The sequence below is a fragment of the Balaenoptera physalus genome (assembly GCF_965194825.1).
Source record: "Balaenoptera physalus genome assembly, chromosome: 8".
Lineage (NCBI taxonomy): Eukaryota > Metazoa > Chordata > Mammalia > Artiodactyla > Balaenopteridae > Balaenoptera > Balaenoptera physalus.
This window is the reverse complement of record NC_138887.1, coordinates 78,244,540-78,259,388: the sequence shown is the minus strand read 5'-3', so window position 1 is coordinate 78,259,388 and position 14,849 is coordinate 78,244,540. Positions and strand designations below refer to the sequence as shown.

General features: G+C 39.5%; 1 long non-coding RNA gene across 1 annotated transcript in view; it reads right to left on the bottom strand.

Annotated features, from left to right (window-relative positions):
• LOC309665600 overlaps window positions 1-14,849 on the bottom strand; it is an 83,485-nt gene that overhangs the window by 56,517 nt on the left and 12,119 nt on the right. The window contains exon 2 of the long non-coding RNA XR_014266562.1: window positions 3,117-3,177. This is a non-coding gene — a long non-coding RNA (uncharacterized lncRNA). The remainder of the gene's footprint in view (window positions 1-3,116; window positions 3,178-14,849) is intronic.

Below are 14,849 nucleotides of genomic sequence, written 5' to 3'. Positions count from 1 at the left end.
TAGATAACACCATCCAGAGCATCTCTAAAATGTTTTTATATTCAATGTAGGGATTTAGTCAAAATTTGTTGCTACATCAGGAAATAAAACCAAATGGCTTAAATCATGAGGAAAAAACCAGATAACAGACACAGAGCCACAATATTTATTCAATATTGATGATTCAATATTGGTTTTATAAGACACTGTCTTTAAAATAAGTGATTGCTGCTGTTCAAGAAATTAGGCAACAAGTTGGTAGGTTTGATTAGAGAACTGTAAACAGTACAATAGAAAAAAATAGAATCTTAATTTCAAACCAAAATTAAAAGCTCAAAAGATGTGTTAACAGCAACATATATATATATATTATATACACATATATAATGTATATATGTATCAATATAGAGAGAGCTCTGTATATCTATCAATCTACTGAGAGAGAGAGAAAATTAGGTAGCTGGGAATAGATCAGAAGAAAATATCAAAAGTAAAGGACAAAAAAGGAGGAGGATAGAGTAAGAGACATAAAAGACACAACAAAAAGGTCTAATATGTATAATTGTAGTCCAGGAGAGAATATAGAGAATCAGTGGGACTGAAGCAATATTTGAAGTGATACTTGATAGAAATTCTCTAAAACTGATGAAAGACATCAAGCCACAAGTTTGAGAAACACTATGAACCCCAAATAGGAAAATGTAAAGAAAAAACACACCTACATTTATCACAGTAAAATTGCTAATACACACACACACAGACACACACACACACACACACACACGAAAAATCTATTGAAAGTAACTAGAGGGAAAAGGAGGCATTTCCTTGAAAGAATCAAAATAAGAATTACAGCTTACTTCTCAATGAAAATAATGGAATCTAGAAGACAATGGAATAGCATCTTCTAAGTACTTAAAACAACTGCTAAACTTGAATTCTTTCCCAGAAAAAAATATCCATCCAAAAATTTAAAAAGACATTTCAGAAAATGAAAAACTGGGAAAATTTGTTAACAGCAGATCTACAATAAATGAAATTTCAAAGGCATAAGGGAAATGATCCTAGAGTAATCATGGAAATGCAGAAAAGAATAAAGAGCAAAAGAAAGTTCAATATGAGGGTGAATCTAAAAATAAATATTGATTGTATAAAAATAATAATTGTTTAAAGGGATTAATAGGTATGTAAAACTAAAATACATCATAACAATTCTAGGGTCTTTGCATTAACAGAGAGTGGTTAAAATACTAATTTATGTTCCATTTTAATAAGTCAGCATTTGCAGATGACATGATTGCATGTAGAATATTTAAAATTTACAGATAACTTATAATGCTTGATAAGTAAGGTAACAAGTTTGTTTATGTAAAAATTAACTGTATTTCTTTAGGCAAGTAACAAAAATTAGAAAATAAATTTTTAAAATATTATGCCATTTTCAAAAGTATCAAAAAGTTAAACACCAGAAATAAATCTAAGGTGTCATCTCTTCACAGAAAACTATAACATTTTACTGAAAAATATTTTTTTAAAGAAATGGCTTAATATTACCATGTTTACGCTTTGGAAGACTTAATATTGTTGAAGGTGTCTGTTACTCCCAAATGGACCTACAGATGCAAAGGAATTTCAGTCAATATCCTAGCCTATGTTTTTAAGGAAACTGACAAACTGATTCTAGAATTTATAAAGAAATGTAAAAGGGGAAAATAAGCCAAGACAATCCTGGGGTTGGGGGGTGCAGGGAGAACATTATTGGAAGACTTACAGTACTAGATATCAAGATATATAATAAAATCACAACAATGTAATAATGGCACAAAGAGAGACAAATAGATCAATGGAATGAAATTGAAAGCCCAGACAGACACATACATGAACACCTGATTTATGATAGCTGGTGATTGTGGTAGGCTGATAAAAATGGCTCCAGAAAGATACCAAGTCATAATCCTTAGAACCTGTGAATATTACCTTATATGATAAAGTTTTTTGCAGAGGTGATTAAAAACACTGAGATGACTATCTTGGATTATCCTGGCAGGCCCTAAATGCCATCACGAGTGTCCTTATAAGAAAGAGGCAAAGGGAGATTACACACACCCAGGAGACGGTGATTTCAAGATGGAGGCAGAGATTGGAGTGATGTGGCTATAAACAGGAACGCCTGCAGCCACCAGAAGCTGGAAGAGGCAAAGAATGGATTCTCTCTTAGAACTTCTGGAGGGAGTACAGCCTTGCCAACACCTTGATTTCAGCCCAGTGATACTGATTTTGTATTTCTGGCTTCCAGAACTGTGAGAGAATAAATTTCTCTCATTGTCTTAAGTCACCAAGTTTGTGGAAATGTATTATAGTAGCCACAGGAAACTAATACACTGACACTGTGGAACACTGGGGAAAGGAAGGATGGCCTTGTCAGTAAATGGTGCTGGGTCAACTGAATAGCCATATGGAAAAAACAATGAACATTGGCTTTGGCTTCACATTATACACAAGCATAAACTTGAGATGAATCAGAAACTTAAATGTAAATGATTTTTAAAGGAACATCAAAAAGATAACATAGGGAACACATTCATGAAAATGAGATAGACTACGATTTCTTAAATAGAACCCCAAGAGTAACTAAGAGAATGTACACAGAGAAAAAGATTGGTAAGTTGGCCTACATTGACATTAAGGTTTATTCATCAAAATATTACATTAAGAGAGTAAAACTGGAAGTCATACAGTGGGAGAAGATATGATCAACTACATATAACTCTCAAGAGATTTGTATCCAGAAAATATTTTGAAAACACCTCCAAATAAAAACAGAAAGACTGTCAACTCAATAGAAAAATAGACAGGAGATTTGAGCAGTCACTTGAAAAAATATAATATCCAATTGTACAACTAAACACATAAAAATATGCTTAATGTCATTATTTAACAGAGGAATGAATATTAAAACTATAGTGAAATACACTGTTACCTACCCATGAGAATAACTAAAATTTAAAAGATCGACATGCTAAGTGCTGGTGAGCAGTTTTTAACTCCATATACTGCTGGTGGGACTGTTATGTTGTACAGCCAGCCACTTTGGAAAAGTATTTGTCAGTATCTCCTAAAATTTAACATATACATACCTTACTATGTCCCTGCTGTCTGATATTTGGGGGATGACTCTTTCCATTTCTGTGTCCTCATCTGAAAAAAACAAGGATATAAAACAAAAACAAAAAGATTCCTATTACATAGGGGTTGTTGGGTAGATGAAAGGTAAAAATCTTTATGAAAAGCTTAGAACAGTGCTTTGGTATGTAAGTTTAGTTTATCTGTTTATTTATTTAACGAAATGAATGAATATGATTACTTCTAGTTTATTTCCGAAGGATCATAGCATACCAATATTTTTTCTACATGAGACCGGGACAAGAAGGCCTGGTTCAAACCAGTGACTGAAATCGTGCCTATTCATTCACTAAATACTTCCGAGGCTCCAAAGCTCCCATCAGCGGCTCTCAGAGACCCTGAGAATAAAGTCTGCAGTGGCGCCAATGGCTGCAAGGACTCTCCATTGGCCTTGAGGAGAGTCTAAACTCCTGAGTGCAACTTTGCAAACTCGGGTCTCTGGCTACATCTCCCCACCACTCCTTCTCACCATAATAAAACCCTTCAAGTGCCTCAGAAAAGCCATGTTCTCTCACCCGTCTGCTGCTTCCTCTGTCACAGGGTTTCTCAACCTCAGCACTATTGACATTTTGCGGGGGGGGGGGGGGGGAGGCCGGTGGATGATTCTCTGTTAATGGGGACTGTCCTCTTCATTGTAGGATGTTTAGAAGCATCCTTAGCCTCTACCCACTAGATGCCAGTACCACCTCCTCCTCCTTCCAGGATGTAACAACCAAAAATGTCTACAGACATTACCAAAAGTCTCCTATGGGGCAAAATCACCCCTAGTTTCCAGCTGGGAACCACTGTTCTATTGTGAATGCTTTTACCCCCACTTGCCTGGCTAACTTCAACTCATCTTTAAGATTTCAGGGTAGATGTTACCGTTGAATCCCCAGTGTCAACACCACTGCTATATGCAAACACACAGGTGATCAGACAAACAGCAGCGTCACTCAGTGCAAATGCAGAGGAATGGGGGGACCGAGGAAGCAGAGGTGAAGGGAAGCATCACTGACTGGTAGCAGGTTGCACAGGAGGGTGAGAGTTCCGTAAGGAAACAGGATGGCTCTGAGGTTCCTGAAATGATAGGGTTATGAGAGTGTAATGTATCAGGAGGGAACTAGAAAGAGAGGATTGGGTGGGAGAGGATAAAAAGAAGGAAATAATGAGTTTGGTTTTTGAAACGATAGAGGTGCCTGTGGAAGAGCTCAGCGGGGATGCTCGAGAGAGGGGAGGGCTCAAGTATGAGAGCAGTGAGCAGTTGCAGTACCTTCTTTCTTGCCCAGAGTTAAATCTGTGCCCTTAGAGGGACCATCCAAAATTGCGTAGGACTCACAAATTCCCTCTCCCTCCCTACCACCCCATGCCATCACACACACACACACACACACACACACACACACACACACACACACACACTTGTCTCCTCTGCCTTCAAAATCACACAAAAACTGCTTCTGGAAAAAAACCTAATTTTTAAATGGGGTTGGGATGGGGTGAGAAGATGGAGAGAAAAGTGGGAGAATGAGAATGACAGTGGCAGAGAGGGGAAGCTATCTTCAGACCCTGCCTTCGCTCTGGGAGGAAGGACCTACGGAGCTGGCTCAATAAAGCACTTTAGTCTGAACAGCTGGTGCTATCTAGTGGCTGATTCTTATAACTACTGTAGTGGAAGTGGAACTGACACCTGCTTTGAGGACCGTCAAAGGCAGCCAGAGGGGAGGAATGGGGCAGTTAGGGAATCAGGAAAGGAGAGCGGTAGCGATTGGAAAGGCAGACATGAGATGTTCTTCTGGGACCCAGGATTCATACATCCAGCTTGGAACAGGGTTCCTGAACTACATTCAGGCTGCCCATTGGCGGTTTTCCATCTGCAGTCTTCCGTCAACTCCTGGGAGGCTGGCTTGTCAGAGCCACATCATTGCCCTATAATCCTCCCCAGACCCCTGGTCCCTTTTCTTTGCCTGATCAGCAGATTTCTCATGTCTGGTTGATGTTGTCCCTTTCTGATGTTTTCTTCCTGATTATTAGCAGTCTTTATTACTAGTGCTTGGATATAGTATTTCTTGTTTGGATATCCAACAAGCTTTTAATTAGAGAAGCAACAGGAAGAGATATTAAGCTGTATTCATGCAACTGAAAACCCAGCACAGCTAAAAGAAAGATAATCTCATAGATAAGAGTATTGTTGAAAATTACAGGAACAGCTTCCAGTAAATAACTAAATGGAAAATCCCAGAGAGGGTCAATTGTTGTTAGTTAATATTTGTAGCAAAGTACAGCACTTAATAATGCGGCTGTTTCTTATCCTTGTGGGAGGCAAATAACAAGAGTTGGGATTTCCACATTAGATCGTAACTCTGGTTCATTTTTAAGGGCCCCAGGTCCTGCAATAATGAGCATAATAAAAGTTTATCTTAAAAACAATTCTTTCACCATCAACTCCCAGAAAAAAAAAGATCTCTAAGATGCTTTTCATCCCAAGGAATGTCACAAAAATGACCTTATATCAGGTCATCAGATAGACACTGAAATAGATTGTTTGCAAAAATTGTCACAATTATTCCCCTCCCTATATTTATTCCTTGAGTCTGGGCTGGCTTTGATTTGTTTTTTACCCCCCAAAACACAGTGGAAGACACTTGCCAATTCTGAGTCTGGGCCTCACGAGGCTTTGTGTGCTTCAGCTCAATCTCTTGGAACCCTACCAGCTGCCAAGCAAACAAATCCAGGCAGCCTGGTGGAGCTTGCAAGAACACACAGAGTAGAGACAACCATCCCAGCAAGACATGGTGACACATGGCAGGGCCCAGCCAAGATGAGCAAAGCCATTCACAGATACCTGGGAGGGCCCAGTAGAAACCAGAAAATCACCCAGATGATAACAGCCCCAATCACCAGTCTTCAGAATCATGGGCGAAATAAATGGTGATTGTTTTAAAACTCCTTTGGGGTGATTTGTGATATAGTAACAGCTAACTCTTATAAGCATTATGGCTAAATTACATCTTAGAAAATTTATATTTCCTGACTGAATAAGAAATCATGATGCCAAAAAGAAGACATTTGAGGAATAGGTCAGATGGTATGAAGGAACTTGGGCCTTCTCATGTTGCCTGTCTGAGGACTCCTGATTTCCCTCTGGAGTAATCCAACACTGGCTGTAAGTAACCCTATGTAATCATTAGTACATTCTGGTTAAGCAGAGAGAGGGAAATTTTTAATAAACTATAATTCCTGTTGTTCCCACACGTACCTAAATTGTTATTTATTTTATACCTAATTTAATGTAATAGTTGATTTTCCTTACTGTAGATTTATTTCTACTTCAATTTATATCATTGTCTACAATCAGACCAATTTCTGTTTTCATGTCTCTTTCAAGATATTGTTCCCCTGCTCAAAATTCTTCAAAATCTGCCTACTTCCTACTGCATAAAAAATGCCTCTGAAAACAAAATTAGTGAAATAAATTTAAAAATTGATAAACTGGACTTTATAAAAATTTAAAGTGATTGTTCTTCTAAAGATACTATTAAGACCCAAAGCAATCTACAGATTCAATTTACCAATGGCATTTTTTTTACAGAACTAGAATAAAAAATCTTAAAATTTGTATGGAGACACAAAAGAACCCGAGAAGCCAAACCAATCTTGAGAAAAAAGAACAGAGCTGGAGGAATCAGACTCCCTGACTTCAGACTATACTACACAGCTACAGTAATCAAGACAATTTGGTACTGGCACAAAAACAGAAATACAGATCAATGGAACAGGATAGAAAGCCCAGACATAAACCCACACACCTATGGTTCACTAATCTATGACAAAGGAGGCAAGGATATACAATGGAGAAAAGACAGTCTCTTCAATAAGTGGTGCTGGGAAAACTGGACAGCTACATGCAAAAGAATGAAATTAGAACACTCCCTTACACCACACACAAAAATAAACTCAAAATGGATTAAAGGCCTAAATGTAAGACCGGACACTATAAAACTCTTAGAGGAAAACACAGGAAGAACACTCTTTGACATAAATCACAGCAAGATCTTTTGGACCCACCTTCTAGAGTAATGGAAATAAAAACAAAAATAAACAAATGGACCTAATGAAACTTAAAAGCTTTTGCACAGCAAAGGAAACTATAAACAAGACAAAAAGACAACCCTCAGAATGGGAGAAAATATTTGCAAACGAATCAACAGACAAAGGATTAATCTCCAAAATATATAAACAGCTCATGCAGCTAAATATCAAAAAAACAAACAACCCAATCAAAAGATGGGCAAAAAACCTAAATAGACATTTCTCCAAAGAAGACATACTGATGGCAAAGAGGCACATGAAAAGCTGCTCAACATCACTAATTATTAGAGAAATGCAAATCAAAACTACAATGAGGTATCACCTCACACCAGTTAGAATGGGCATCATCAGAAAATCTACAAACAACAAATGCTGGAGAGGGTGTGGAGAAAAGGGAACCCTCTTGCACTGTTGGTGGGAATGTAAATTGATACAGCCACTATGGAGAACGGTATGGAGGTTCCTTAGAAAACTAAAAATAGAATTACCAGATGACCCAGCAATCCCACTACTGGGCATATACCCAGAGAAAACCATAATTCAAAAAGACACATGCACCCCAATGTTCATTGCAGCACTATTTACAATAGCCAGGTCATGGAAGCAACCTAAATGTCTATCAACAGAGGAATGGATAAAGAAGATGTGGTACATGTATACAATGGAATATTACTCAGCCATAAAAAGGAATGAAATTGGGTCATTTGTAGAGATGTGGATGGACCCAGAGACTGTCATACAGAGTGAAGTAAGTCAGAAAGAGAAAAACAAATATCATATATTAACGCATATATGTGGAAGCTAGAAAAATGGTACAGATGAACCGGTTTGCAAGGCAGAAGTAGAGACACAGATGTAGAGAACAAACGTATGGACACCAACGGGGGAAAGCAGGGGTGTGGTTGGGATGAATTGGGAGATTGAGATTGACATATATATACTAATATGTATAAAACAGATAACCAATGAGAACCTGCTGTATAGCACAGGGAACTCTACTTCGTTGTACAGTAGAAACTAACACAACATTGTAAAACAACTATACCCCAATAGAAAAATTTTAAATTTAAAATTTTAAAAATTAAAAAAATTGATACTATTAAGAAAATAAGGACAAGCTACAGACTGGTGAAAATATTCGTAAATCACTTATCTGATGAAGGACTTGTATAAAGAATATATATATATATTTTCAAACTCTCACAAATCAAGAGTAAGAAAACAAATAACGCAATTTCTAGAAAAAAGGATATAAACAGACATTTAACCAAAGGAAAGATATGAGTAGCAAATAAATACTGGAAAAGCTGTTCATCAGAATAGTTCATTAGGGAAATGCAGATTAAAACTAAAGTGGATATCACTACACACACTAGAATGACAAAAATAAAACTAATACATGAAAAGATACATGCACCCCAATGTCCATAGTAGCACTATTTACAATTGCCAAGATATGGAAGCAACCTAAGAGTCCATCAACAGATGAATGGATAAAGAAGATGTGATACACACACACACACACACACACACACACACACACACACACACAATGGAGTACTACTCAGCCATAAAAAAAATAAAATTTTGTCATTTGCAACAACGTGGATGGATGGACTTGGAGGATATTATGCTTGGTGAAATAAATCAGACAGAGAAAGACAAATACTGTATGATATCACTTATATGTGGCATCTAAAAAATACAACAGACAAGTGAATATAACCAAAAAAGAAACAGACACAGATATAGAGAACAAATCAGTGGTTACCAGGGGGAAAGGGGAGGGGTAGGGGATTAAGAGGTACAAACTATCATATATAAAATAAGTTACAAGGATATATTGTACAACACAGAGAATATAGTCAATATCTTATAATAACTCTAAATGGAGCATAACTTTTTAAATTTGTGAATCACTGTGTTGTATACCTATAACATATAATATTGTACATCAACTATACTTCAGTTAAAGAACAAAAACAAAAAAACAAAAAAATTTTAATCAAATCAAATAAAAATAAAGTGGGGTATTGTAGTCTCCAACTATTATTATTGAATTGTCTATTACTCCCTGCATTCTATCAATTTTGTTTCATGTACTTTGATATTCTGTTATTAGGTACACATGTTTATCGTTATTATATATTCCTGATTGACTGACTCTTTTATAATTATAAAATGTCCCTCCTTATGTCTGTTTTGTCAAATATCAGTATAGCCACTCCAGAATCCTTGTGGTTGCTGTTTGTATGATATTTTTTTTCAGCCTTTTACTTTCAATCTATTTGTTTCTTAGGATCTAAAGTGTGTTTCCCCGTAAGTAGAATATAGCTGGATCACGTTTTTTAATCCAGCCTGACAATCTCTGCATTTTAATTGGATTGTTTAATAGAACTTTTATTGTAAGATAAATATAGATACAGAAACTATACCCCAAAAATGCATAGCTTTAATAAATTATGATAAGGTAAATACCCTGTAGCCAGGACCCAAATCAATGGAGTTTTCCTAAACCATTTCAGAAGCCCATCCATGTGGTATAACAATCCCAGTCCTGTCCCAGCCCCCCAAATTAATGACTATCTTGACTTTTATAGTAATCCCTTCCTGGGTTTCTTTAAAGTTTTATTACACCAACGTACATCCCTAGATACTATAGGTTAACCTCTCTTATTTCTTTTTACTCTAGTAAGTTTCTTTATGAAAGTGATATGGTTTGGTTTCTGCTGGCCTGTCTGAAACGAGAATAGAAACAGGATTCAGCCTTGTTAAGAAGGTCTAGAACAAATACGGTATGCTATCACTCATATGTGGAATATTCTAATAATAGATAAATAACCGAACAAACAAAAGAAAACAAAAACAAACATATAGGTACAGAAAACAGATTGGTGGTTACCTGAGGGGAAGTGGCGGGGGGAGTGTGAAATGGGTCGACTTTAAAGTGATGGATGGAAACTAGACTTTTGGTGGTGACCATGCTGTATTGTATTCAGAAGCCAAATTATAATGTTCTACACATGAAACTTGATGTTACATGTTACCTTAATAAAAAATTAAATTACTAAAAATTTTAATTAAAAGACGAAGGTCTAGGAATTCAAGAATCAGAAAATCAAACATCTTGCAGAACTGCAAAAACCAAATGTGTGTGGTGTACTAAAGCCTGTATGAACAGAGTCACAAAGAGAAAACATGGCAGGAAGTAAGATTTGGGCCAGAGAGGGATCAAAGAAATGGGGGGAGATGATATCTTCAGTCCGTTCCCACCCCTGCTGTCTGCCAGAGATAATGCCTGTCGCCATTGTGGAGTGCCAGCTGGAATTGGTGTCTGGAGAGACACCATCAGGAAACAGATGAGTTCTACCCTCCACCCACCAAACACAAGTCTAACCTTCAGAAGCAGAGGTCAAGAAAGTCACCACCTAGCCGACGCCTAGGATAGAGCAAGAGCCTGTTGCTGAGAGACAGGAACTGTAACGTTAGGATGCTGATGTAAAGGCCACAATACAGCATGATTTGTGAAGCTGGAGAGCAGAACACAGATTTTCCAAGAATCAGGTTTTCAATCAACCTTTTAGAGAATCCCCAAACTAGCAAATGGGGGTCAGGGAATATCTATCCCCAAGAGCATCCCCTGGTTCTCAAAACAATGCCAAAACAGGAAATGAGCTGCTGAAGCATAGCAGTACCTTGTAGAGGGAAATCCTCCTGAATCTTGCTTTCAAGTGTAGCCGTGGAAAACAAGGTATAAAGGAAATCCCTCCAGTGTGAAGCTTGAACTCGGCCAGGTATGGTGAATGATGGGTTGGGGGAGAAAGAGGGCAGAGAGGGCCACAAGGATCTGGGAGCACCATCCTTTCCAGAAGCAGCTAAGAACATGAGCTGCCTGCAATGTGCTCCTGTTCCCCACGGACAGCTAGTCTCAGCTGAGCCAGCCCAGCCCAAAGACCACCATCTCCTGAACCAAGTCTGGCCATCTGCAACCGGGACTAATGGGAAGGCTGAGATGGGGTGGAAACCCCAGAGATCATCATGGGAAAGAACTTGTGTGATAAGCTCTAACAGCCAAATGAGGAAAAGTTAGGGATGCTCAGAAAACATCCATGGCATTTGAAGGTGCTGGCCTGGAGGTTACCTGCATATCCAGCCCTTTGGGCGCCACTGTGCTGCTCTAAATCACAGGTCCTAGTGCCAACATCAGAGATAGAATCCTGGAGAGTCAGGCCATAGGAGCAACCATCCAACATGTGCTAATAAGAACAAATCAGCTTAACAGAATCAACTTTAAAAAATCAGCTCAACAGATTTTTAAAAGAAAGCTACTTTTAACCAAGTCAGTGTTGGGTGGTGTTAGGGGTTCTGAAGAAGTATGAAGAAGCATCCTTCTTCAGAAACACTTTGGTGCTTCTTAAGGAGGGTAAAACCAGCCTCTGTGGGCCACTTTGGAAATTTTAGCTGGCGGGGAGGGGGTTTGCTCATCACAGCAATTGGAGTTGGGGTGCAACTGGCATTTACTGGGCAGGGGCCAGGGACAGTAGACATCCTGCAATACACAGGGCAGGTGCACACTATAAAGAATTGTCCCACATTCTGCACGACTTTCCAACATCCTAACAGACCTTTTGCCTTCTGTTATGTAGGCAAAAAAAATGTAGGTTTTTACTTAAAACCTGGGTCAATTGTAGGTTACATTTAAACCTGGACCAGGAACACAACTCCTGTTTATACTTAAACACAAAGTATTTGGAGCGTAGTTTCAAAATACATTGCATTTTCCCAGGAAGCCAACTGCTTTGTTAATCAAGGGAGGTTTAAATTTTCATGAAAAACTTTACTGAGATTTGTTCATATTTTTAGATATTCATGTCAGTGACAACAGCACTGCCAGTTATGTTTGAGTCACTGGCATAGCTCTAAGAGTCTGCATTTGCAGCTGCTGTATTCCTAGTGCTAAGATGTATAGGGACAAGCATCTCCCTCTTTAGGTCTGCTAGTGTTGTCAGCTGAGAGCATTTACTACTGAATATATATCATTACAATTTAATGCCCCTTTCTTTCTCCTTCATATTGCAGTTAGACCATCATATCACTTTTTAAAATTAAGTAAATATATATGCATATTATATATATGTATATGTATATAGGTATATACATATAGACACAAACACACACACGTATACTATGAATTTCATTTTAGGAGACTAAAATGGGTGCTTCAGTCATAATGAGCTATATTCCGTGGCAGAAATTAACAACCTGGGTTAATCCCTGTGACTTCAAACAGCCAAAGTTTATTTCCAATGTAATTTGCAGATCCACACTGTTCTTCACTCCAGCAGAGGGAACAAGAACGTGACAAATCTTACACGGCTCTTTAATGCTTCAATGGCAAAGTGGTCCAGCTCACTTCTGCCACAGTTCGTTGGCCAGTGCATGTCACATGCCTATGCCTGACTTCAAGAACCTTGGGTGAATGCCATCCCAAGAAAGAGAAGGATCAGAATATTCAGCAAAGCCCTAACGACAATCCAAAGTGTTATGTAAAAGGAAGGTAGAATTTCATAGGATTGTTTGCTGCTGCGTTAGGAAGATCCTATCCCATACAAACTGGAGAACAATCATTGGTTCTAAGGTCAGTCTGCATCACAGTGATCATGGGAGCCTTTGCGGAGGAGGTGAGATTTGAAAGGTAGATGCTGTTTGGTTATGAAAATAGAGGACATTTCAAAAGCAGACCGGGAAGATGGGAGAACTGGAGAATGACATACATTGAGTGCCTACTATGTACAGGCAGGAGTGGACACTGTGTACAAAGTTTCTATGCAGAAGCCATTTGCCCTAAGTCACACACTTTGGGATTCCAGTGCAGGCTTGGCTGCCCCAAAAGCCCAGGGGTTTCTTTCAATGACCCAGGCAGCCACCGAGCAGGAGAGCAGGCTGAGCAAAGGCACAGTGGCTGGAAACGGCATCAGGCTTGTCGAATGGAGAGAGGACTATGGCCTGATCATTGGGGACCATGAGTAAGGCAGGGAAGTAGGGATTAAAAAAGGACCTGGAATTCACTTATTAACACAAATGTCACTGGTTAATTCTCATGCAACACGATTTGTTTGTGCCCTTGTGGCACAGGAAGATGAATAAAACACTCTCTGCCTGGGAGACCTCACAGACCAGAAAGAAGAGGGGTTACCTTGGGAAGGCACATTGGATCAAAGGACAGTGTGGTTCCGGGATACTGGTATGGAGAACGGGACTGATAGCGGTGCAGGACAAGTCAAGCCTGAACTCCCAGGGGAGCCAACTTCTCCTTGTCCCCAGAACCATCTGTCAGGCAGCCACAAGTACTCACTGCCAGCAATGGCAGCGACTTGCCTTCTACCAGTTTACAGCATTCCCAGTCCTCTAGAGGGCTCTGCTCTGAATCCAGACTAAATGAAGCTCTTCAATGCTTGAACTGTGGGAAGCCTAAAGAATGTTCCAAGATCCCAAACTCAGGCTTCGGAAGTGTCTGAAACATGTTTGGGGTCAATGCTCTGGTTTAAAATAACCATCCACAACAGGAACTCAGTGGGAATCGACACTGACTGAAATCTGAACCATTGGATGTAAAGAATTATAACCATTGGGAGAAAGGTTGGACTGAACTACCTGTTCCCATGGGTAAGTGTTTGTAGAATGGTAGGAAAGAGAACTGGTGACATTAACCAGTTACCATGCTTTATTTTCACTATAGAACTTATCTGAATTCATCTAATCGTCCATTATTTGTTTTCTTATTTCTTTCCTTCTCCACCAGAATGTAAGTGCCCGTGAAAACAAGACTGTCATATTTGCCGCTGTGTCCCTGAGGCCTGGAAGAGTGCCAGGATCATAGAAGGCATTTGTCAATAGGTGTCTGTAGAATGAATGAATATTTTCTAATGTGCTCAAATCTAAACTAACCTTTAAGGCACATTTTCCCTGATCCTGAAACTAGACATCATCTTCCCTGGGCCTCTTTGATAGCACATGTTTTTGTCTGGATTCCCAAGAAGTAGAGCCTGAAATGGAGATTCTTGAGCAAGGAACTTATGGAGGGGCTGCCCTTGGGAGAAACTGTAGAGGCGTGAGGAAAGCAGGGAGGGGCAGGGGAAGGAGTAGGCAAAAATGTCGTTTCAGCAGAATCAGCCTCTTCCCGACCCTGCAGGGGGCTCTGGAATGTACAGGGCACCACAGAGGCGGTCCCACCCGGAGGGCAGGGGGCGGGGCCCACATCAGTCAGTCTCCGGCCACAGGCCACCCTGGACGGGAAGGGTGGAGAGGGGGTAGTGTTACCCCTCAGGCATCCCTCAGCAAGCGTCTGGGGAAGGGCAGGTGGATGCCGTTAGCAGCCCACACCTGCAGCAACTGGACTGGCGAGGGAGCCCTGGGCGGCCACCAACAGCATCTGGGCACATCTCTCTGTTTGCCTTCTTTCAGCCTATTTATCAACTTCCCTACAAACAAGCTCCTTGAGACCAGCATCCTTATCTCTTTCACCTTCGTGTCCCCCAAAAGCATGGGAGAGACGACATGGCAAACATCTCATTGAAAAACTGAGGAAGGAATGAACGGATAAATGCGAACACTCA